The 22816-nt window shown below is 34.4% G+C and overlaps 1 protein-coding gene across 1 annotated transcript in view; it reads right to left on the bottom strand.

Moving 5' to 3' along the window:
• CDH9 (cadherin 9) overlaps window positions 1-17270 on the bottom strand; it is a 105308-nt gene extending 88038 nt beyond the window's left edge. Inside the window, exon 1 of the mRNA XM_040059071.2 lies at window positions 17058-17270. The gene's annotated coding sequence lies outside the window, so the exon portion shown is untranslated. The remainder of the gene's footprint in view (window positions 1-17057) is intronic.
• Window positions 17271-22816: the final 5546 nt, after the last annotated feature.

The following is a 22816-nucleotide window of genomic DNA, read 5'->3' on the forward strand; positions in this document are numbered from 1 at the left end:
AGTAATAGAAAGTGCTAAACAAAATCTGTAAATCCATTCATTTATATGTGCCTGCCTAACATCAATATATTTTATAAAGGCAATAAGAAAGCAATAGGAAGGGTTTTGGAGTGAAATAAAACCTGCCTTCTAGCTGATGCTGCTGAAGTTATTGAATAGTCCTACTGAATTTTCCAAAGGTATTAAAAAAAAAAAAAAAAAAAAAAAAAAAAAAATTCCAGTTGTCTCACAGCACCATACTGGGATACATGAAGACAATTGAACTGAAGACAGTTGAACCTGACAATGTTACAGAATTATGACTAAATATTAATGTAATAGAACGGTGGTATGCTTCCAGTACTTGGGAAAACATGATCCAAATTCAGAATTAAATACAACAAAATAAAGCCAACAACGGTTATTAATATTACATTAGAAAAATACCTTAAACCATAGAAGTTTAACTTCTGTCAGGAGTCAATATTGTGTGGATTGATGCATTTCAAAAGTTTTACCCTTTCCTCACCCTTCCCACTTAAAAAAAAAAAAAAATTTAAAGGATTATTATTATTATTATTATTATTATTATTATTATTATTATTATTATTATTATTCTAAACATGTTATATTTCTTTTTCCTCTTCAATGGTATGTTCAAAAATATCCCAAAATAAATACACATAAATCTGTGGATTTTTAGCTAAGTTGCATTTATAATGGAAATTCTAAATGAAGAGCCCAAGTGACCATTCATTTCATTTTTCATTCACAGTTACAAATGAAGCAATAATGGTGTAAGAGTAAACTTTGTTCCATTCTGTTCACTTTTTCAGAGGGTAAGTTAGACTAAGTACTTTCATCAATTATCTCTTCATTGTTCTCTATTTTTTATTAACAACACTGCTAAAATAAGGAGCAATCCATCAGAGTTTAATGTTCCAGTTTTTACAGATACTTGATAGACTAATATTTAACACATTTAAAAAATATTCTAGCTACAGTGCTACCTTGGACAGGTGTGTCTATTTTATAAAATGGACACCTACAATATATTTGCATTTTGCAAGAAACTTATAAAAACTTGTTTTTATTGACCTCATTAATCCTTTCTAAGCAAGAACTGGGGGAAAAACAGTGCCCTGTGGAGATTTTTTTGGTGTTAAGGACAGGATGAGTTTTCTTATTATTGAATACTAGATATCTGTTATCCAAAAGAGGGAGCCATAACATTATACTATACCTTTGCACTTTTTGAGACAGTGAAACTGCATAAATTCCTTTATTCCTTTTTCTTAAAAATTATGCTTGCTCTGAGATGTCTTTCATTTGTTTGTTTTCTATTAATAAGTATAACCCAGAACTAGATAATACATGCTAATAATCTTATTGGATCTCAGTGAAATGGTTACAGTAAAGCCAAATATGCTTTAGCAAATATCCTGTCATGGGGGGGGGGGGGGGGGGGGGGGGGGGGGGGGGGAAGTATAGTTGTAATAAGTTTTCTTGCTCTTGATTTCACCCACATACAGTTTTACTAATTTTGAGAAAAGAGTGTAGTGTCTTTTTATTCAATTCACATCTTTTGAAGTGGAATATATATAAAAATATCAAATGAAATTGCCTATGGTATTTTCTAAACATACTTTGATTGCTTGTCTCTATAAAAAGTGAGATTAATGTAATATGTTGATGAGACTTCCAGATTTTAAACATTTGCTTAGATGAACACAGCACTTATAAAGACATTACTAATATTTTGGAAAACATATATTGCCTTCATATCTGAAAGGTCAATGGACAAGAATGTATCTGAAAGAGTAGAATGGAAAAGCCCGGAAGGATCAACGATGTGTATTTTACTTTCACAATTTCTTTACAGCATTCTCTTTTCATGAGTTCCATGTGCCACACTGGGGGTCCAGCACAGACTTGTAATCCTCTGTGAGGAAGGACTTTTGGTATTCTCAGCATCAGAGAAGTATTGATAGTTGTTTAGTCCCTTTCTAATTTTTTTTTTTTTTTTTTTTTTTTTTTAACTAAAGTATAAGTTTGATTTTCGTGTTGATTTACAAATGGGAAGCTCTCTTTATGTTTTTTTCTGTGACTATATCTCAGTATTTTGTAACAATGCATTTGGCTGAAAGTAATGGAAACACTGACTTTAAAGACCTATTTGGTCAATGAGAAAAGACATGCCAAGTTAAAATTCCAGGGAAGCAATTCCAAATACAAATTCTGTGATTGAAAGCATATATGCAAAAATATGTTACCACTTGTATGGAATGTGATTTCTTCTAGTATTTTTCTTATTATTCCCAAGTAAAATTAAACACTATAAAATAATAGGCTATGTAATTTAAACCACTATGTCCTTTAGTTTCTCTTATCTTTGTTGGTTGTTTTTCAGTCTTTAGTGAAATGAATGCTGAGTAAAGAAGAAAAGAGGAAAGCAATTACTTGGATGGGAAAGAGCAAGTGAGAAAATGAGGAAAGCACTGAGAAGAGGAAAAAGGAGAAGAGAGAGGATGCAAATACTTGAGAACAACAAAGGTGCAGGGGAAGTGTATAAAGTTAAACATTTCATTCATAGCACTTATTTGTTAGATGAAGCGTGGCTGTCTGTTAGAAACACTTTCCAGTTACCAGCTCAAGAAACATGGATCTGACATTTTCAGAGCTGCTAACTATCAGCAGGTCCACAAATTAAGCTAGATGCTTATAGATGCTCAGCAATTCTGAAAACAGTCTATGTAACACTGGAACTATTGTTTTATTTATTTAAAGATTTTTCTTACTGGAGATATTTGTAATAGAAGAACTTTCTCCATGTATTTTAAGAGCCTCTTCTGCTTTCTATGAAATTTTAAAGATAGCATTTGTCTGGGAATGAACATCAGTCACACAAATTGGTATTTACCACAGCAGTATCTGATGTCACCTAACAATTTCTACTTTAATAAAATATATAGGTAAGTTTTAGGAAAGCTTTTATGTTATTGAGGTTATGACAAGCTTTAAAAATTACTTCATTGCAAAGCAGACAAGTAGGACTGTAGATTTTCTCAAGAAAAGCAAATGATTGGACAGAGCATGATGGAATAAACATTCCACCTTAAAAGAGCTTAACTGAAAAAAGCATCTAAGGAGTTTCTTCTCCACTCTGAAATTCGTTAGACAGTTTTTGTTTATCTCGTATCTTCCTGCGACAAACAGTCAATTCAGCCTATGATGCACCTTTATGTAACAGCTTGTGACTTGACCTCCAGGTAATTTCTTCCAGCAAGATATTTTAACTCATAACCTACAAAAAATTAGAAGTCATTAATCTTCATCAAGTTATTATTTGTTAAGAATTGTTCACCATAATTTACTCTCATTACTAGTTTGTTGGGGTTTTTTTTCTTTTCAAATTTCTCTTGAAAGTAAAATTTTTAGTTGGTATATTTTAAAATTTCTGTTAGTATTTTCAGTTTTACTATTGATATTTTATTATCCTTTATTATATTGCCTCACAATACAAAACCAGTTTTGCACTTTTTATTTCTATTGTGATATGAAATGTTTTAGTAATTCATATGAAATAATAAAATCACTTCACTTATTGAATACATTGTATCTAATACAAAGTTAAACACTTCATCTTAATTTCCTATTGAACCTCCTCCAACTCATGTCATAATGAAAACAAGTAATCTTGCAGAGCAGATAATTTCATACCATAAAAAAATATTATTAGCTTCCATTAAGTCATCATAAAAGAAATTATGAACTTGAGGTTTAACATATTTCTTGCCTTGGGCCTTCCCTTTTCGTCTTGAATACATACAAAAATACTTTTGTAAAAACCAGCTTGCATGTGCTGAAATTATAAAAGAAAATATGTTGAAAAATATATTATGTGTGAAACTTTCCTCATTTGTATATGATCATTGTGTAATTAAAACAAAGGTGCTTATTCTAGCCATATTTTTACTTTTTGTTTTCCCTGTTGGCATTTGAAAATATGTTCATGTTTACTCCAGTTATGTTCAATGAAGTTCTTTTATGTATCATCAGACCTACGTTTAATAATCCATAACCAAGTCAATAACATTCATACTTTCAAATTACTGTCTTGTTTTAATGATATAAGTCCTCTCTCACACTATGAACTAAGATTACTCAATTATTGTCTGATTCTAATGTAGGTTTTAGCTACACCTACACTAAAAAGTGGCCTTAATAAGGATTTAGGTAGTGACTTCATAATTGGAATTCCCCATTTCTAGATATTTTTTAATGATAAATAAAATAATAATTTTACATTTTCTTTCTGAAAGCCAATGTATTCTGCATTTTTTTCTAATATATTTATTTCAGTATTCTTCTATTTTTGTATGCATTTAAGAGTTAAGTGTGGTAAGGTGCTCTACATTTCCAATCTTTGTTGCTTCATCACTTACACAGGACTTTATTTCAATAACCAATTAATCCTTGTAGGAGTGTTTGGGGTTTGGTTTTTTTGTATGTGTGTGGTTTTTTTTTTTCCTCTTACCTACATGTACTGCATTTGCTCTTCCCACTTGTGTATAATATTGTTCATATTTTTCTCTATTTTAGTATTTGCAGGACATTTTAGAACTGCCTTCCAAGCTGTCTAAGTAAGTAAAACAAAAAAAAAAATATTTTGCTGATTATGATGTCTTGGAGTTTAGTTTCCTGTTGCATTTCTATAGTTTTTCTACTTTGCCTCTTTCTCTACCTTTTAACAATTTTTTTTTTCTTTCAGCAATATATACATTCTAATGTCTTCTAAAGTCACAGTGTCTTCAACACATTACTAATGTATATTTGATCTTGATTTTTCAAACAAAAGATTTTTTTGCTCTGTGCCTAATTCATGTTTGTTTATTTTTCTTGTTGTACATACTCATGTATAGCAGTTTTTTCAATCTATTATTTCAATCAATTTTTCAATCTATTATAATAAAAAAATACTACTTTTATAAACACTGTGTTCACAATATATTTATCTCATTTTAAGTTATGTTAAAATTATATTTCAATCTCATTTTGGTAGTTGAAGAAGATGTACTTCCCCTTTCTCTCCCACCCTATGCAGAAAGAAGCGTCTTTATATTATCTGTATTTTCATCTAGATTTATCCTCTGCTGTATCAAAAATCACTATCTGTTGGCATTTCGCAATACAGTTTTGTCTGACATTTACCTTGAAAGCAACATGGATTTTATTCAACTTGTTTGCTTGAATACCGATGACTTCTGCGCAGAAGAGAATACATTAAAAAAAAAAAAAAAAAAAAAAAATTCCTAGTTTTGTTCACATAATATGTTCTAACTGGCTTTGTCATTTAATGTTATCTGTCTACTCACACTTTATACACATGGACGTTATACAAATAAAGTTTATTCTGTGCACATACCAATCCCTATGTAGGGTGAAGGATGTGAAAAGACTGGAAAGAAAAAACTGTAATAGCTTTAACATTAGTCTTGATCATGCAACAGTTGACCATTTCCACCCTATTGTTATTGTCCACCTCGTGGAGCCTGGTGGTGGTCAGGAACTTCAGGCATTGTGTACAAGCTGGTGCTCAGCTGTGCAGTGCATTCTGCCCTTTCGGTCCCCTTGCAGCTCTCAAGTCCTCTGCTCGGCCTTTTAATGACTGTGACAATATTTCCTCCCTTTATAAAGATTGGATCTAAATGTTACTCATGTCCATGGGAATATTCAGCTAGATCATGATGAGCTTTCCATCAGAACTATGGGCACTTTTGTTGTTTACCTGAAGCTTATATTTGATTGCTGTCATAGAACACTTTGAAATACTTTGTTGTAATTACTGACTGGTAATTGGCAATTTCTGAGGGGCACCACAGGAATACTAATTTCTCTGGTCTCTAATAAAACAGCTATATTCTTTCAGATCCATGAGATATTGTTACAAAGACAATGCATATGGTGTTCTCATATTATTTATATAATTTTCTCATGTTCTATTATTTCTTGCTTCAATATTTTAATTTAGTATTTTAGTCTGAGCTCCATCAAAAAATGTGTTGTTCAAGCCAGTGTATATTTTTTTCTGAACAATAAGCTATGGCTGTTTACACTATCCCATAGTAAATAAACAGGACTTCAAATTCAAAAGTAAAATTTGGTTATTTTTATCAAAGATGGAGTCAAAGGCAAAAAAGTGAACTTAAACAATGCAGGATTATATCCACAGAGGGTTTTGAACTTGTTGATTGCTTCATATTAAAACCAGAAGGGTTAAAATATCTATTTTTTTAAACTGCACTGTCTGTGCCTGCCTGATTATCCTCTTATCCTTTGGATTTCTTAGAGATATCAAAATCCCAAAAAAGTATGAATAAAAATTCCTCCACTCCCTGTTCTTTTATATGCAGTCTATGGTCTCTAACAAAAACAAGGTTACTTAAGCCACGTATCTTTTTTTTTTCATAAACCTCTAATCTGTTGAAAATGCAGTAGACACATGTGGTTCTAAATTGTTCCTTTTTGGTTACTAGAGATTAGAGGTACTATAAATATTTTCCATCAGGAAAGTGCAATTCTGTATGACAAATTTCAAGCTGCTTGTAATTTGACTATATATTTTTGTGTAGTTCTGTTAGAAACAGGCTCCTGAGAAGTTTGCAGACTCACAGAATAAGAACCATCCACTTAAAGCAGTGCATCCCTAGAACATCTAGGTAGTGCTGTGTTATTCTGCTAGAGCTGTGTCTGATATACAAATTATAATTGACTTTCATTTAAATATTTTCCATGTCAGGGGAATGCAGAAGTATTAACAATATTTTTAGCAGTTATTAGTTATGATTTTTGCCAAATAGTCACTATCATTAAATAAAAGTGATAGAGGAGTATATAACTTGCCTTATTGACTGCTCTAATAGCACAGCAAGCTATGGATATCCAGTGATATAGGTGCATGTTCTTAGGCCGGGTGGTTTGCTTAACCCAATCCCCTTTCTTTTCTGGAATGATGGAGTAGAGACATTAGTAATTACTCTTACCCTTCCCACTCTTTCTCTATTTCAATATCAATAAAGTGTTAAGGCAAACATGCTGGTGACATTAATTCTTTTGGACAATAGGTCAGGGAGACTTGGAGCAGGGGGAAGCATCTTTTCTTGTACCTGATAAACCAGTTTGGTCTCCAGAACAACAGTAAAATAATTTTTTGCTGACAGTTCATCCTTTAGTGGAGGCTTCCACCCTCTTTTTTCTCACTTCCATTGGGTTGAGGATCACTGATCAGTCAGATACCTCCAAACCATCTCTTCAAATCAACAAGTTCCTCTGACCCCAAAAAAGTCAATAGTCCCCCAGCTCAAACCACAGCACAAACACAGGGAGACCAGTTGCTGGTTGTGCAAGAAGCCAGTGAAGCCACACCCTGGGGAGGGGTACAGTATTAAAAGAGATAAATGTCAGAAATGTTATGTTACTGTTTCCATTCTGGCAGGTAAAAATTTTTTAAACTGGCTTCACACATATTAAGTTTCTGCTGGGATCTTGTGGTACTCCTGCTCACGACCAGATGAACTCAATGAAATTATAATGCACATAACTCTCATAAGTAAGAGCTTGAACTTTTTAATTATGCTTATTTATGCCCATAGGTACATACTTGTATATATACAAGCACATACCATCTACGGAAAGCATATGTATATTTCTGCATTGAAATATTGAGGGGTTTTGAGTGATTGTGTTGAAATATCTTTTGCACATAATTTCAGAGGACTCTAGTCAATAAAACAAATTAATATGGACAAATAGTTTTTAAATTCCCAGTGAGATAACCTAGAATTTTAACATCCATTCCTGTAAAGAATATGGCTTGTGAGGTATTAAGATTTATTAAGATAAAACAATTTCCAGTCTCAACTGTTTAATATGCCATATGGCATCATTCAATATTTTGAGAAAAAAGTTACAAAACATGCTGCCTTCAAAGATGAACACTATTATATGTCAGGGCAAATAGCAATTGTATATGAAGGTGGTGACTTTATCCTATGACTACCTTACATTTAAATCTTAACATCTTCCATTATAGTTTTTATAATCAGAAAAAGAAATCTTGGATGCTCCGTGGCAATGCTGGAAACCTCATGCTTCCTTCTGTGTGCCTTAGAAACAACCATTATAGATTACCTGCATAAAACCAAAGAACATATCTATCTTTTCCTTGTCCTTCCTGCTCTTCAGATACTTGGTAGTGGGCACGGTTTCTGTTTAAAAGGAGTATGCTCACATCATTTGACCTTTCACTTATCAGGATAAAACTAAACTTCAGAACCAATTAAACAAAGTAGGACCAAGTAGTCAACTTTTATTTGCATTGTAAAGTAACATCTAAATTAAAGTTAACAGAGGTATTGTTTACCTTGGGGCTGATCTTTTAGATGACCATACAGGAAGGATGAAGAATTCCAAAAACTCCTCTGTAACAAAAAGATTTCAAGTTGCCTGAACCTTTGCTCCTTGAGGTGAGAAGCAGAAAGGGAAGCTTAAAACTCCATGATTAAATGTTTGCTTCAATTTTCTGAAGGTGTGAATTTTGTCAATACTTGTAGTGAGGAATAGAGTGCATGGGTATTAAAATGATTCAGTGAAAGTTACCAATTAGTCATGCCGTGTAATTTTATTAACTTGATTTAGTCAAAAGTTCCTCTTTCATGGAAATTTTGCCTCAAAACGAATTTGTTTAATGAAGTAGAATAATTTTCTAGAAATCTTAAAAGAATAAATTGGACATGATTTGCTGGAGGGCCCTGGGAACTGCCACAGAGTCAGTTTCACCTCTATACCTGGTGTGATTATGAAACATATCATCTTGCAAGATATATTAAAGCATAGGGAAGACAAGGAGGTGGTTAGGGACAGAAAACATGGATTTACCAAGGGCAAATTCTGCCTGACTGATCACATGTCTTCAGAGATGAAGTGACTGCATCACTGGACAAGGTACCTTCCAGTATCATATATCTGGACTTCTGTAAAGCCTTTGATATGATCCCCCAAAACAGTCATGCTGCTAAATTAGAGGCACACATGTTTGATGATTAGACTGTTACACGGATAAAGAATCGGATATTTGGCTTCATTCAAAGATCTACAGTCAATGGCTGCATGGAAACCAGTAAATAGTGGAGCTCCTCAAGGTCTCTATCAGGCCCAATACTATTTAATGCCTTTTTTAGCTACACAGACAGTGAGAAAGGCTGCACATTTAGCAAGTTTGCAGATGACACCAAGCTGTGTGGTGCAGTTGCTACACCTGAGTGAAGCAACACCGTCGAGAGGGACCTTTACAGACAATGAATGTGCCTATGCAAATCTCATGAAGTTTAGCAAGGCCAAGCCCAAGATGCTGCACCTGGGCTGGAGTAATCCCCAGCATCACTACAGATTGTGGGATTAAAAGATTGAGAGCAGCTCTGCTGATAAGGATTTGAGAATACTGGCAGATGAAGAACTCAATGTTAGCTAACAACTTTTAACTGGAAGAGAACGTTCAGGTTGGACATGAGGAAGAAATGTTTTACAGCAAAGGCATTGAGACACTGAAACAGGTTGCCCAGAGAATTTGTGGATATTCCATTGTTGGAAAAATTCAAGGCCGGGTTGGATAGGGCTTTGAGCAACCTGATCTAGAGGAAGGTGCCCTCACCCATGGCAGGGGCATCAAATTTGAAGTTTCTTTCTAACCCAATTCATTCTGTGATTCTAGAATGACAGTACAGACAGAGCAGAGGTTTTTCTGTTGGGTTTTTTTTTTTTTTTTTCTGATATTTATTACTCTAGGTCTGATGTTACAGGATAAAAACTGGAAATGACCCGCAAAGACCTCCTCAAGTCAGAGCACATAAGACTATTGCTTTAGCTGTTAGTAACTAGAACATATAGCTCTGGAGAACTTACAGTGCAAGTATATGCATGACTTTCATAGCAGAGATGTGCACATGAAAAAACAAACAAATTAAAAATCTATATCGGTCATCACACCTTACAGCTATATTTACATAGAAATATGTAGGTATATAGGTAGATATATAGAGAGATATAAGTATACCTAGATTGCTAGATCTTTAACCTGTCTCTAAAATTCTATCAAAATAATGATGAAACTATATTGACACAGATACAGATATAGATACATATATACACAAATACATGTAAGTTTATACCACAGGCAATGGAATTTCATTATATTAAAAATTTTCTACTAAACTCACAGGCTGACTGGCATGAAGTTTAATTAGTGCTACTTAACTAGAGGTGAAGGAAGTTGGAAATTAATGTGACTCTTACTTTTCCATTCTACCACAATGTCCCCTTTTTTATGTACTTCTAAAGTACATTTTTTTCAGATTTCTTCTTTCAGTCTGTAAAAATTATTGATTCTGATGCTATTTGCGAAGGACATAAACCATAATATTCATTCTCATCCTACTTTTATTGTAGCTACCCCACAGTATTGAATCCACTCTTCTTGAAGAGGAAATCCTTCCTTCCTTCCTTCCTTCCTTCCTTCCTTCCTTCCTTCCTTCCTTCCTTCCTTCCTTCCTTCCTTCCTTCCTTCCTTCCTTCCTTCCTTCCTTCCTTCCTTCCTTCCTTCTCTTCCTTCTCTTCCTTCCCTCCCTCTGTCCCTCTCTCCTTCATTTTGTTCCCTCTCCAGAGAACTAGAGATGCTTCCATCTGAAGGTTGGCAAGGTTTCTTCAAGTAGCTCTAAGCATGTTCTTTAAGAATTACCCTGGGTTACTCAATGCATGTTTCTGCCCTGCTTTTTTATCATTTGGGACCCCCACATGTAAATCTTAGGAAAGTTCTCAGTCAGATGCATAACACAAAGCTTCTGTTCCAAATTACGCACACTTGTAGAAATTTTTTTTTTTTTTTTTTTTTGGCAAAAAACTTCAGTCTGTGGTTTAGTCCAGCAACTTCCTAATTCATTCCCCCTTTTGAGCTAAATGGCGCTTTTTTCCCCTTTTCTGAATGCAAGCTTCAGGGAAAGATTCTCAACCAATAGATTTTTTTTTTTTTTGGCCAATGGTAGCTGAGAGCAGCTGGACCAACTTTTTTGATAGTTTCTTCTCTTAACCTTTAAAAGTAATTATATGTACATTAAACGCAACACCTTTTTTTTTTTTTTTTTTTTTTTTTTTTTTTTTTTTTTTTTTTTTTTTTAATTTAAAGGCCTTTTTGCTTACTGCAGGGATGGTTTAGTAGATTTTTCAAGAAGACAATAACTGGAAGATCAGCCAGAACCAGAAACTTGAATTTTATCAAAATGTGACAAAAGTAATTAAAATGTCTCAAAATCAGTGCTTCAAGTAATGTGTGAGTTTTCAGCCTTGATGCTACTACTACTATTACTAATACTAAGCAAAGAACAATTACCTTCAGTATTGTTCCATCTCCATGAAAGAACTTGAAGAGATTAATTAATTTTATTTAGAACACAGGGGATTTTACTTATTATCTTACGCTAGAAAATATGTAAATCCAATCAGATAGCCATCTTGACTAGGAAAGAAGTCATATATAACACAAATTTAAAATGATTAAAAACAAGATCAAGCTCAATTGCTGGCAATCCATGGATTGCAGATAACAGGAAGGAATGAAGAGACTGAATTATTTTTTAGATAGAAACACATTTTTCCTATGAGTCTGAATTTTCATTAGTAATGAAATTACCCTTTATATTTGGGAAGAAAATATAAGGATTATTGCAAATCTTCCAGGAAATGGAAAAATATTTTCTGTAATTCAATATTTTAATGTTTACTCTGAGGAAAACAGATTTTTTTTTATCAGATAGCATCATTATAAGAACACAGATTCAGCACTCATTTTTACTTGGGGTAAGGGAAATGCACAAAAGTAATTTCACTGGCTTCAGTGGGACCAGTCTTATTGCAAAATGTTACTCATCCTGAATACAGGTTCTGGATTGCAGTACAAGCACAGACATCTCTCATGACAAATAGTTAAAACAACTACAAGGATTTCCTTTTGAAATAAGTATGTTTTCCTGATTTTTCTTTTTCCTTTTGCTACACAGGCAAAATTATTTCCATGAAATTACCCAAAATCAATATCTTTGACTTAAAAATAATTTTTACAATTGCTGTCTACTACAAAGCCTGATATTTAAATCCACTAGTATGGAACATAGTGAAAAATAATGCAAACCATGTGAAAGTATTGTAAAAAACAACAAAGTAAGCAGAAAAATTCAGCCAGAATGCGGCACTATAAACTTAAGAAAACCCATTGTAACATATTGCTTTGTACAAATATTTTATTATTTTTCTCTAGAATTTGAGTGAGTTATGCTTGGGTTTATGCCTCTAGATGCATGTATACATGCATGAAGGTGTATATGTGTGTGTGTGTGTGTGTGTGTGTGTGTATATATATATATATATATAAAATATATATATAACAGTTCTGTTCATAAACTGGGGCTATTTTTATCAATTGAAATCAGATGTGAGTAGTTTACTGATACCTTCAAATCATACAGAATTTATAACTGTTGGATTTTAAAATGCATAATTTCATTTTTTCTGTCCCTATTTTTTCTTTCAGAACAGAAGCGATGATATAAACTTCACTCTTATACCCAAATTAGACTTTTTTGCTTTGTGTCTTCATCTCTTTAGGAGCAAATATTGAATGATGGGGTACAGAAGAAATAAAATCCAATTATTTTAATAAGACTTTAAGCTGGGTTTTTTTAGATCATTATATTTTTAAATTTCCTTTATTGAACACTTTTTACACAACTTGATGTTTTTTTAAGACATGCCGAAGCATAAATGTCAAATTCTGCACCACTGATTATCAATATAATAGATCATACTTTTTTGAAAGTAATAGCTAAATCTAATTATAACTATACATGTTGCCAGAAGGCTTGTATACATTATTAATTGACTTCAATATAACTATTAAAAATACGTAAATTCAGATAATCTCCTTCTGAGAGCTGTTGTATAATTTGTTTAAAATGATGGAAAGGCCTACTCTTTCCATCCCCAAACATGAATGCATTATCTACAATCTTCTCTATTTCACAGAATCTCTTATCAAATGTAATTTACAAAGATCATGTTTTGAATCAGACAAGTGTTTTAGGAGTTCTTTCTCAACATACTTATGTACAATGGCAAGATGGTGTCAGTATTTTTTAGAAAGTGGCAAACTTGAGTACCAACATGCATTGCCCTAAACTGCAACATCATTACAAGCATAATCTCCAGGAAGGTGGTTGTTCTTTCTCTCAAATACAGTCTCTGAGGACAAAGCAACCTGAACATCATCTAACATCTAGAAAATTTGTACTTACCTAAACCTCTTTGACATTTGCGTATCAGAAGATAACATAATAAGAAAACTATGTTTTTCTGAGGAAAACAGAATCCAAAGTGATGTTGTCTTGATGTTGCTATTACTCTTACTACTAAAAAGTGTGAAATTTAATTATAGAAGTTTTCATTTTACTAACAAAGGAATACACTGGCCATCACTTGAAGCATTCCATTTTGAAGTTGCAGAAATACATTTTCTGAGAAACATTTGTGGCTATTGATGGTGTTAGTCAAGTATTCAAGTTAAATATATTTTAATGAACATTGATGTAATCATACAGAGAAATTGGAGGACTGGGAAAATGGAGGCCCCATTTTATCCCTGCCTCTGCACAGACCTAATCTGTAACTGAGACCAAGTCAAGATTTGTGTGGCACTGTGTGTGCATGGGATGACAATGATGCCATCCATGCCCTTTAGTAATCTTGCCAAGATTGCAGAACAGAGATTATAAATAACATACTTACTTCCTGACATTTCTATAATAAAATCACATACTGTATATTATTTTTTTTTTTCAAAAACATTTTTAGCCTTCTTCTGAGCTGCGGTATACATCCGGTATTCTTCCTTTTTCCTGAAGCTAGTAACATTTTCCCGGAATTAACTAAGACTCTGTTTCACTAGGATTTGCGCTGCAGACACATAGTGTGATTTGATCAAGAAACGCCTCTCCTGTTCAGTCATGCTCAGCAAGTAGTCCTCGATGCCACTGGGGTATTTTTTATCATGATCAGTCACTGAAAGTCAGGAAAATAACTTGCCTTTTAACATTCAGCAATTTCCTATGTATTTAAAAGGCAAAACCAGAAATTACTCTGACTGCTTCTGTAAAATTTTTTATTCATTTCCCTTTGCCATATTTTCCTTCTCCTCCCATCACCTTTAGCAAAATTTTGGATTTATTCCTAGAAATGATGTTCATAAACACCCTCACTCACATACTGAATGCAATTAGCTTTTACTTGGGCGTCTCTATTCATGTTCAAATATTAGTGCCTCTGCAGATAACATTTGCATGTAACACCTGCTGCAAACCTTAGAAATTCAGAAAGTATTCTGATATGAGAGGGAGATGCATTTTTCTCTAGGCTTTTGCTTCAGTTACCTTCTGCAGTTAAATAGTTCTGACTGCATTGAAGAAACACATTCAGTTATATATCTATATTGTCTTACAATCTAGACTATGTAGCCCATTTTTCTTGTATCTCCTGAAGAAATTCATCCTCAGAGAAAACTGTCAGTCCTGTTACTCTCTGGCTCTACTTCTCAAATGCCTGTGCCAGTAGATTCCCTGCAATCCATGTTGTGCAGATTCAGAAACCATGTACTGGTACCAGAGATAAGGGAACGTCAGAAATATGTTGCACAGTTCCTTCAGCAGCATTATGGGTGATGACATTTAAACTAGTGGATTTTGGGTATTACATTTTGTTTGGTGGATAGGTCAGGGAATGAAATCATCATTATTGGCTGACCCCATTATGAGAGGCCATCTCTGCCAGTACCATGCAACTGCTGCTGAGATCAGCATCCTTGTGGACTAACAGCCAGGTGAGGGGAGAGCACAAATTCCTGTACATGGGCTGCTGTCTGGAGAGGAGGACAGCCTATTCAGAATGGTCACTTCTGCAGACAAGCATGAAAATTCTGAAAGCTTCAAGCAATTTTACCATGGAGTTGTGTAAAGCAGAGATGATATGGCAGAGATGTTTCTCCCCACATTTTCTCTACAAACTGTATCACCAAACTTCTTTTTGTGTTTAGGTGAGACGTAGCAGTTACACACTAAGCAAAATACTCTACAATAATCACTACAAGACAATCTCTGAAATTAAAAACTCTACTTAGTTCACACAATAAATACATGAAAAACTTCGATTGTTGAACTCAGTCCATCAAGTTTAAAAATACTTGGTAACTGTTTTAGATACAAGTAGTAATAGTACTGATAGAGTTACATTTCTTCATTTAAAATTAATCTTGTTTACCTAACTTTAAAAGAGCCCGAAACAAGAATTATTTCACCGACATTTGACTGTATAATGTTTCATATTTTTTCAATAGAAATTCACTTTAGCTGCAAACATATTTAATTCTCTCTTGAATTTACATTATTGCATAGAGAAGTACCAATGACAGGAAAATATATTTTATCTGTCCGATTGACATATAGTTAGCAATATACCTTTTTTAACAACTAACATAATTCACTAATAAATTTCTTAACAGTCATAGACAAATTGTAACACAAGTCTTCTGAATATTTAATTAGTTCACTCAATTTTTGGAATAAAGTTATTTTTTAGACATGGAGAATGACTTGGAGACAATGATTTTTAAAGATTTGTCATTAGCAATTCCTATCACTATGACCAGTATTATTTATTAAACAAACCTTTTGATCTCATCTCCAAAACTAGTGCAAGTATTACACTTGCCTTTTTAACCATATTTCTCTTTAGCATGAATAGTTAGTGTAGTACTGAGCAATGAAGCATAATCCTGCTGTGGTTTCAGTAAAATATTAGTTTTATCACTTTCATCCCTTTAATCAGAGCAAGACTCATACATTGGTTGTAAATTTATCTACTGAAAATGTAAAGTAGTTTAAGAAAATATCATTCTATTTTCTGAACTATGACATAAATCTTTGACAAGGTGAGTGGCTGCTGTATGCACATTGCCTTACAACAGCAAGGAATACCAATTTCCTTTCAGTTCATACACATCATTCTTTCTTTGAAGCTCATACAGTGAAATGAAATAGATGTGACAGCATGTTTCTTGCATGTGAAAAGGCAAAAAATAATTCAATTGTTTTCTGCTGGTTACTTCAGAATCAAATGGTCAGTTTGACCTTTTATGCTTTCTGCCTTGCTTTGTGTGGCACTCTCTGATTATACATATTAGGCTGACAAGGTAGTTTGGAAGCACTTCTGGAAAGCATCCTTGCACTTTAAGCCTGTTGACTTTGACTTACTGCTACAGCTATCCAAAGGGACATCTCCCTCAGCTTTCAATCTTTCTGAATCCAGAGCTGCAGTTCCCCCTCTAACACGTGTTTAAAAAAAAAAAAAAAAAAATCCCACTAATTTTGCTACTTTCACTAAAGAAAATAAAAAAAAAAAAAAAAAAAAGGCACGTCATTTTTGGTAGTAACAATGACCTCCTATTTTTTCTATTTTTTCATCCTTCTTAACCAAGGTTGTTTCTTATTAACTGTATTGACAAACACATAGGTGGGGGAGGAAAAAAAAAAAAAAAAAAAAAAAAAGGAAAGGGGGATAGCTTCTACCTGGAAAGGTGCAAAAGCATCCTGCATGAAAGTTAGGCTATATTATTACTCTCATATGGCAGGAAAAAGTGAATAATAACTAATACTATTGCCAAAGAGAATATGCATTGCTAATTTTTTAATATGCAGTAATTGTCATATATACAGTAGAAGTTTAGATTCCAGCAATTTAGTGCGTTGGTGTTTTTTTTAACTCTGTAGGAGAAATATGCCCAAAGTGCTCTGCTGACACTGCCCCTCCACTCACCTTCCCTTAAAAAGTATCTGTAAGGCATGTTCAACATTTTAGACACTCCTAAAGAAAGCATCTGCTCTTTTGCTGTCGGCAGTTCTCGTGCTACAGGAAGTTGATCTACTCACCCAGGCTGTCTCTGTGAGCCCAGCTCTGTCCGTCCAGGGCTGCTCCTCTACCTGCTTCCTGCCTTCTGCACGCTACCGTGTCTCCAGCGCGGAACGCACTCGCATCTCACTAGGGCTCCCTCTCTCCCGGCATCACTTTTAAGTCAGGCAGGCAGCGAGCAGAAGCCAAAGGGGCTCTCTGTCTGATTGGTTTCCATTCCGTGCCCCTGATCAATAAAAAACCGTCCCTCGCAAGGAAAGGTGTTGCTACCCCTCGCAGAGATGCTGCGGCTGATAGAGCCGCAGTGCTCAGCGAGAGAAGGTTTGGGGCTGGGGGGTGACAGCACGACGGCTTTGCCAGCCAAACAGTGATTTGCAACTCAATGCAGTGGGAGGGTTCGGAGAGGAGGGCTTTGTTAAGGACCCTCTTATTAACTGAGGCTTAAATACGGAAGCTCGTGTTACCAGCTCAGTTTGGTCTGTTTTAATAACAGGGGTAAAGGTATACCCCTAACCTATGAATTATATGAAGAAAACCAAATTACTCTAAATATCTATACTAGCAACACAGTGTCACTGGTGTGCAGTACACATGGGAGAATGCAAAATTATCCTCTAATGCTAGTACAGTGACAAATTATTTTAAGGTGAAAGAAAGCAATGTATGTGAGGTTTCCCTGTGTGCTCAATAGGTTTACAGCTTTAGTGTCACTTACAGCTATTGATAATGATGGGCTTGTCACTGTACCTGAAAAGAACATAATACAAAGTTGCAAGGGATGTTTGGGGAATTGTGACTAATAATGTTCAAGCCAGTCACAGAAATAAACAGTTTTACCAGCAACAATAATGAATTTCCTGGTTTCTGGTGCAGCCTGTTTGGGTACAAGTAATCACTGTTCCCTACTGTAACACCAGATGTTCAATATTACAGAATATTGTGGTTCACTTGAGCTATAATTTTCAATTAAAGCATAATGTCGTTTACTAAAATAAGAGAACTGGAGTTCTCTAAGTTCTGATTCTTGCTATTTTTGCTTTTTTTTGTGGGTCCCTGGGTGCTAAAAACTATTTGAGTCAAGGCCATAAGATAAAAATTTGGAACTTCTAGAAACTGCTTACCATTATTTTCTGTAATGACAAATCCTGATGATAGCTGTTGTGGGCACCAAAAGAATAGCAGGAAATGCTGTAAAGTGTAGTTGTCTAGTCTTCTAGTATAATTATTTTAGTACCAACACTTTCTCTTAGAAAGATGAATCATGAGGCTAGGTTGTAGTCATGAAATTTTATTAGGGCTGTGCTTTCAATAGTTGGGGTGAATAAAGATATGGGTTTAATCTGGTGGTGAAACTGCACTATAACAAAAGGAAGATTCACATCAAATAGCCGAGTGAGAAATCTAAGGGGGGGGGGGGGGGTGGGGGGTGTTGTTGTTAGGCTCCTCTTATTACTTGAGTACTACCATTGATGAGCTCAACAGAGTCATGTTCACAGTACGTTGTACCTAGTGAGAATGAATTCACCATTAGATACCATTTGAAATTATTAAGGGATTGATGCAATTCACAGACACCAGTCAGAGCCTTTCTGTTGAATTAAGTTGCAGTTAAATCAGGCTCTGAATGAACTAGGTCTTCACTGAATGCTACATGTCCCTGAAAGAAATATTTGCATACATATTATAGAGTGCAAAATTTGGTCTAATACGGGAATATCAGAAAGCTAAATCCAGACCCAGAACAAAATCAATTAATATAGTTCAGGTAAAACACATAAAGAAAAGTTCTAATTAGTATTTTATTCCACAGTGGGTCTATGTCAGCAATGGAACTACTGGGAAAAAAAAAAAAAAAATAGTATAATTTTTGTCCCAGTAATTATATGGGAGAACAAAAAGAAAAGCCACTGACAAGCGTATATCTCTGATGTCCTAAGGTCCTGGTGCAGATGTAAATCTTGCAGATCCTAAAAAGTATTTTCTTAATAGGAAGATGTCTGGATGATAAAAAGGCATGAGTAATGGCTCTACTTTTTTTTTTTTTTTTTCATTGTGCTGGTTTTTTTTCACTCTTTTGGCTTCTGTTTGAGAACATTGTGGCTACTCTAATCAATATTAGGAGACCATCCAGGTACGAAGGAATCCCTGAAACTGCAAAGATGAACGAAGTATCTTTTCATATTTTCTTGAGCTTATTCCGTGGCATCTGGGGAACTGGCCCCTGTTTAAAGGTAGGCATAGATCTGCTCAATACCAGTCACAGGACACTCAGATAAATGGAAATGGCTCCATTTTATGTTGATGCCATCTACAAGTTTGCAGTAAAACAAGAAATTTATTAATAATAGGCTGCATAAGGCCTGCTATCTCATACTTATTTTTCATTGTGTTTTAAATACAGCACAGTAACTACATAGGGAGGAAATATTGAAATTATGTGCTATACATTTACAGAAAAAAGGAGAATCTCTAATGCAAATAGTGTTGCAAGATGGGGATAAAAAGTTTTGCAATATACACTGTAAGTAGAATATACATCAAAAGTAGGCCAAAAAGGAAAAAGTGTAGGTGTGACTGCAAATAGAGAGACATGGGTGGAAAACTAAGGCTGTGCTCTAACAGGCAGAAGGCTACCCCATATAGAGGAGGAATACAAAATTCTCCTCCTGAAAAAGAGTGGGCAGTGGAAAGAGATATGGAAAAGCAGAAAGTGCACCAAAAGGATAAGGCAGAAATGCTTGTATTACAAGACAGGCTATACTTCAGTTTTATATTCCATGAAGTCCTTTGTAATCAGGTCTCTTCTCTTTTTACCCCTATTCATCTCTCTTTCTTTACCTTCACAAAGATTTGTCTGCTAGCATCCATGGGAACCAGGAAGCAGTGATTGCATACCTAATCTTCATTGAAATTCTAAACATTTCCTTGTTTCACAGAGGCTAAGATCACTCAGAAGTGCGTGGAGTTGGGCTGGTTGCCATGTTAAATCATTCTGAGTTCAATCACTGCTTCCCATCAGTTTTTCTTTTCCTGACGTATTTACACTTAACTTGTTTAAACAGAACTAAGTGCAAATAAAACTTCAGAAGGGGAAAGTAATGATCCATTTTTTATCTCCGGGTTTTTCCATCTATATGTAGTCAGAATACGATGTCTAGGTCTGATGGTGGGACTGTTATCTCATTTCATCTCTTCCAATACTTCTGATGAGCCACAAGGTAGACCCAAATTTTCACTAATCTTGGTTCCCATGTCCTAGGGTCTGTAAGGAAAACTTGGCCTGCAGTTTGGCAGTAAAAACTTGGTTTAATTATGCCACTTCAATATGAGTTTTTCCCATTGTTAGAAATCTTAAATATGTATTTACCCTTTCTCAAAGAAGAGACTATGTCTCAAATAAAAGAACAGTGCTGAACTGAATAGAAGAATCAAGAAACATATAAATAAATAAAAGCTTCCAGAGATTCACAAGAACAATACCAACAGTTTTGTAACTTCAGCTCTGCTAATTTTCACCACAGAATTAAAGATTATGAAACATAAAGAAACTGTATCGAATAATTACCACTAGTTGAAAAAATAATCTTGAAAACATCTGTATTTTCACTTAATCAATTCTGAATGTTTTTAGCTTCTTTTCTAGCTTTTCTCCCAGCTTTCTTCTCTTTTTCTGTGAAAGACTTTAAATGATCCATTTGTTAAAAATATGATCAAGTGTATGACTTAGAAAGATTGTTGAAACATTACAGTGTGAGTCAACACAGGCAGGCAGCTGGAACAACCACAAAATTGCAGCTGAAATACAAAGAGTAAATTTACTTCTTTACTCACTAAATGGAGGATCCTGAATCACCTGGACGGAGATATCCAAGCAGGAGCACAGGCCTCATCAGACTCAATTCATCCTAGTGAACAGGATAATATTGTTTGCAGTCATTTATCAAGGCCCTGTGCACGTGTAGTTTATCACCATGCTGAGGTCTCCTCAGCTTTGATCTTCTCTCTTCCAAGACAGGGAGCTCAAGCACATCTGTGAGACTGTCTTTGAGTCTCTCAAAACACCTACATCATCTCCGCAGAGATTCTTCTCAAAACAGACAGAGGACAAACAGCAGTAGGCGTAATATGTGAGGTTCCCCACAGTGTTATTCTCTAGGCCTTGGCATTTCCAGTTGCAAGGTCACTTGAGTGAATCTACCATCCTCCTCACCATTCTTCTTCTTTTAACAATTTCCTCCCAACTATTGTTGCTAAATTGGACATGCATGAGATTTTGGTTGCCCCCAGCCTATGTATATATTATCCAGAGGATAGTACATGGGAGAGAGAAAAAGAAATTTTCTATTTCCTTCCCATAATTGAGCCTTTTTCTTTCATGAATTTATGTAAGGAACAGCCACTCTATCTTGTTTGAAGGGGAGTTATATTTCTGTATATGACTCCAAGTTCCCAAAAAAGACATGAGAGGAGGGAAGGCATGTGGGAAGGAACCCATATCAAGACCAAAACATTATAAGAACAATTACACATTGCTAAACTCTGAGTTGTTTTTAAAACAAAAAATGAAGTCAAAACATATGTATAAACCAAGCCAGTGTCACACAGATCATTAAGGATTAGGCTAAGATATCTCCAGGGTTACTTGTGGTTCTAGTTCGAGAAATATGGTAGTAAAGGCCTTAGTTAAGAATATGCGCAATAATCAATTTCATAGCCTAATAAGTATACTCTCTTTACAGCATTTTAAGGTAAATTAAATCCCAAAATTTGATTTTTTTCCCCAGATTTTTAAAAATTTAATAATTTATTTAGATAGTTGGCACAAAATGACTGGATTTATTTGCCATGCAGATGCATAATTACATACGTGCAGATGCATTATTACATGCACCTCTTCTCTATTTATTTCCATGAGAAGGTTTATTTGTAAGTTGATTCAAGACTAATATCATAGTTAACTTGATTTTGTGGGTTAAATATGTTAAAAAAACATTCTTAGAAATTCCTAGCTGGTTTTGGTTTTGTTTTGGTTTGGTTTGGTTTGGTTTGGTTTTTTGGTTTTTTTGTGATCCATAAATCACTGGTATTGATCACTGCTGTCTTGTTTTGTTCTTTTTTCCTCAGTCTGCATATATACTGTTTTGAAATATTAAAATTAGACAAATCTGGGTTAGGTTCTGCTGAAATGAAGTTTTAAAACATCAGGCCAGATTTCATAGCAGCAAAGCCTTCATATTTTCCAAGCATTTAATCAGTTTAACACTGATGAAGATTTTGAAACACAATCTAACTACATATAAAAATTGAAATGTTCGGATTTTCTATCAATTTACCAAAATGACCTTAAAAGAACGATTAAGTATATAAACAAAAAGTGAAGTGCAGTATACTATTGGTAAAATTGACAAATATTAGATAGACAGTACAATTATATGAAGAGAAAGTGAAAATAAAGCAATGTACATGAAAGTATGAGTGCCAAGCTGAGTTTCCAGTCACAATTCTTTTATAAGCTGATTTACTTAGAACTTTATTTTTCAGTCTTATATAAACATTTTTTGCATGGTAACTAGTCTTGGTTGCAATATTTAATACAGATTTTTTTTCCTTGGAAATGCTGGCCCACTGAAAATACTAGTTGCTTTTTGTTTATTTTGTTTATTTTCTTTATCCATGCTTTGGGGGTAAAACTGTGACCATGTGATTCCTGCACAAAATTAAACCTTTCAAACTTAATTAAATTGTTTTAATTGACTTGATCCAACAGATATTCTTTGTG

Source organism: Hirundo rustica, chromosome 1 (assembly GCF_015227805.2).
Source record: "Hirundo rustica isolate bHirRus1 chromosome 1, bHirRus1.pri.v3, whole genome shotgun sequence".
In the NCBI taxonomy this organism is placed as follows: domain Eukaryota; kingdom Metazoa; phylum Chordata; class Aves; order Passeriformes; family Hirundinidae; genus Hirundo; species Hirundo rustica.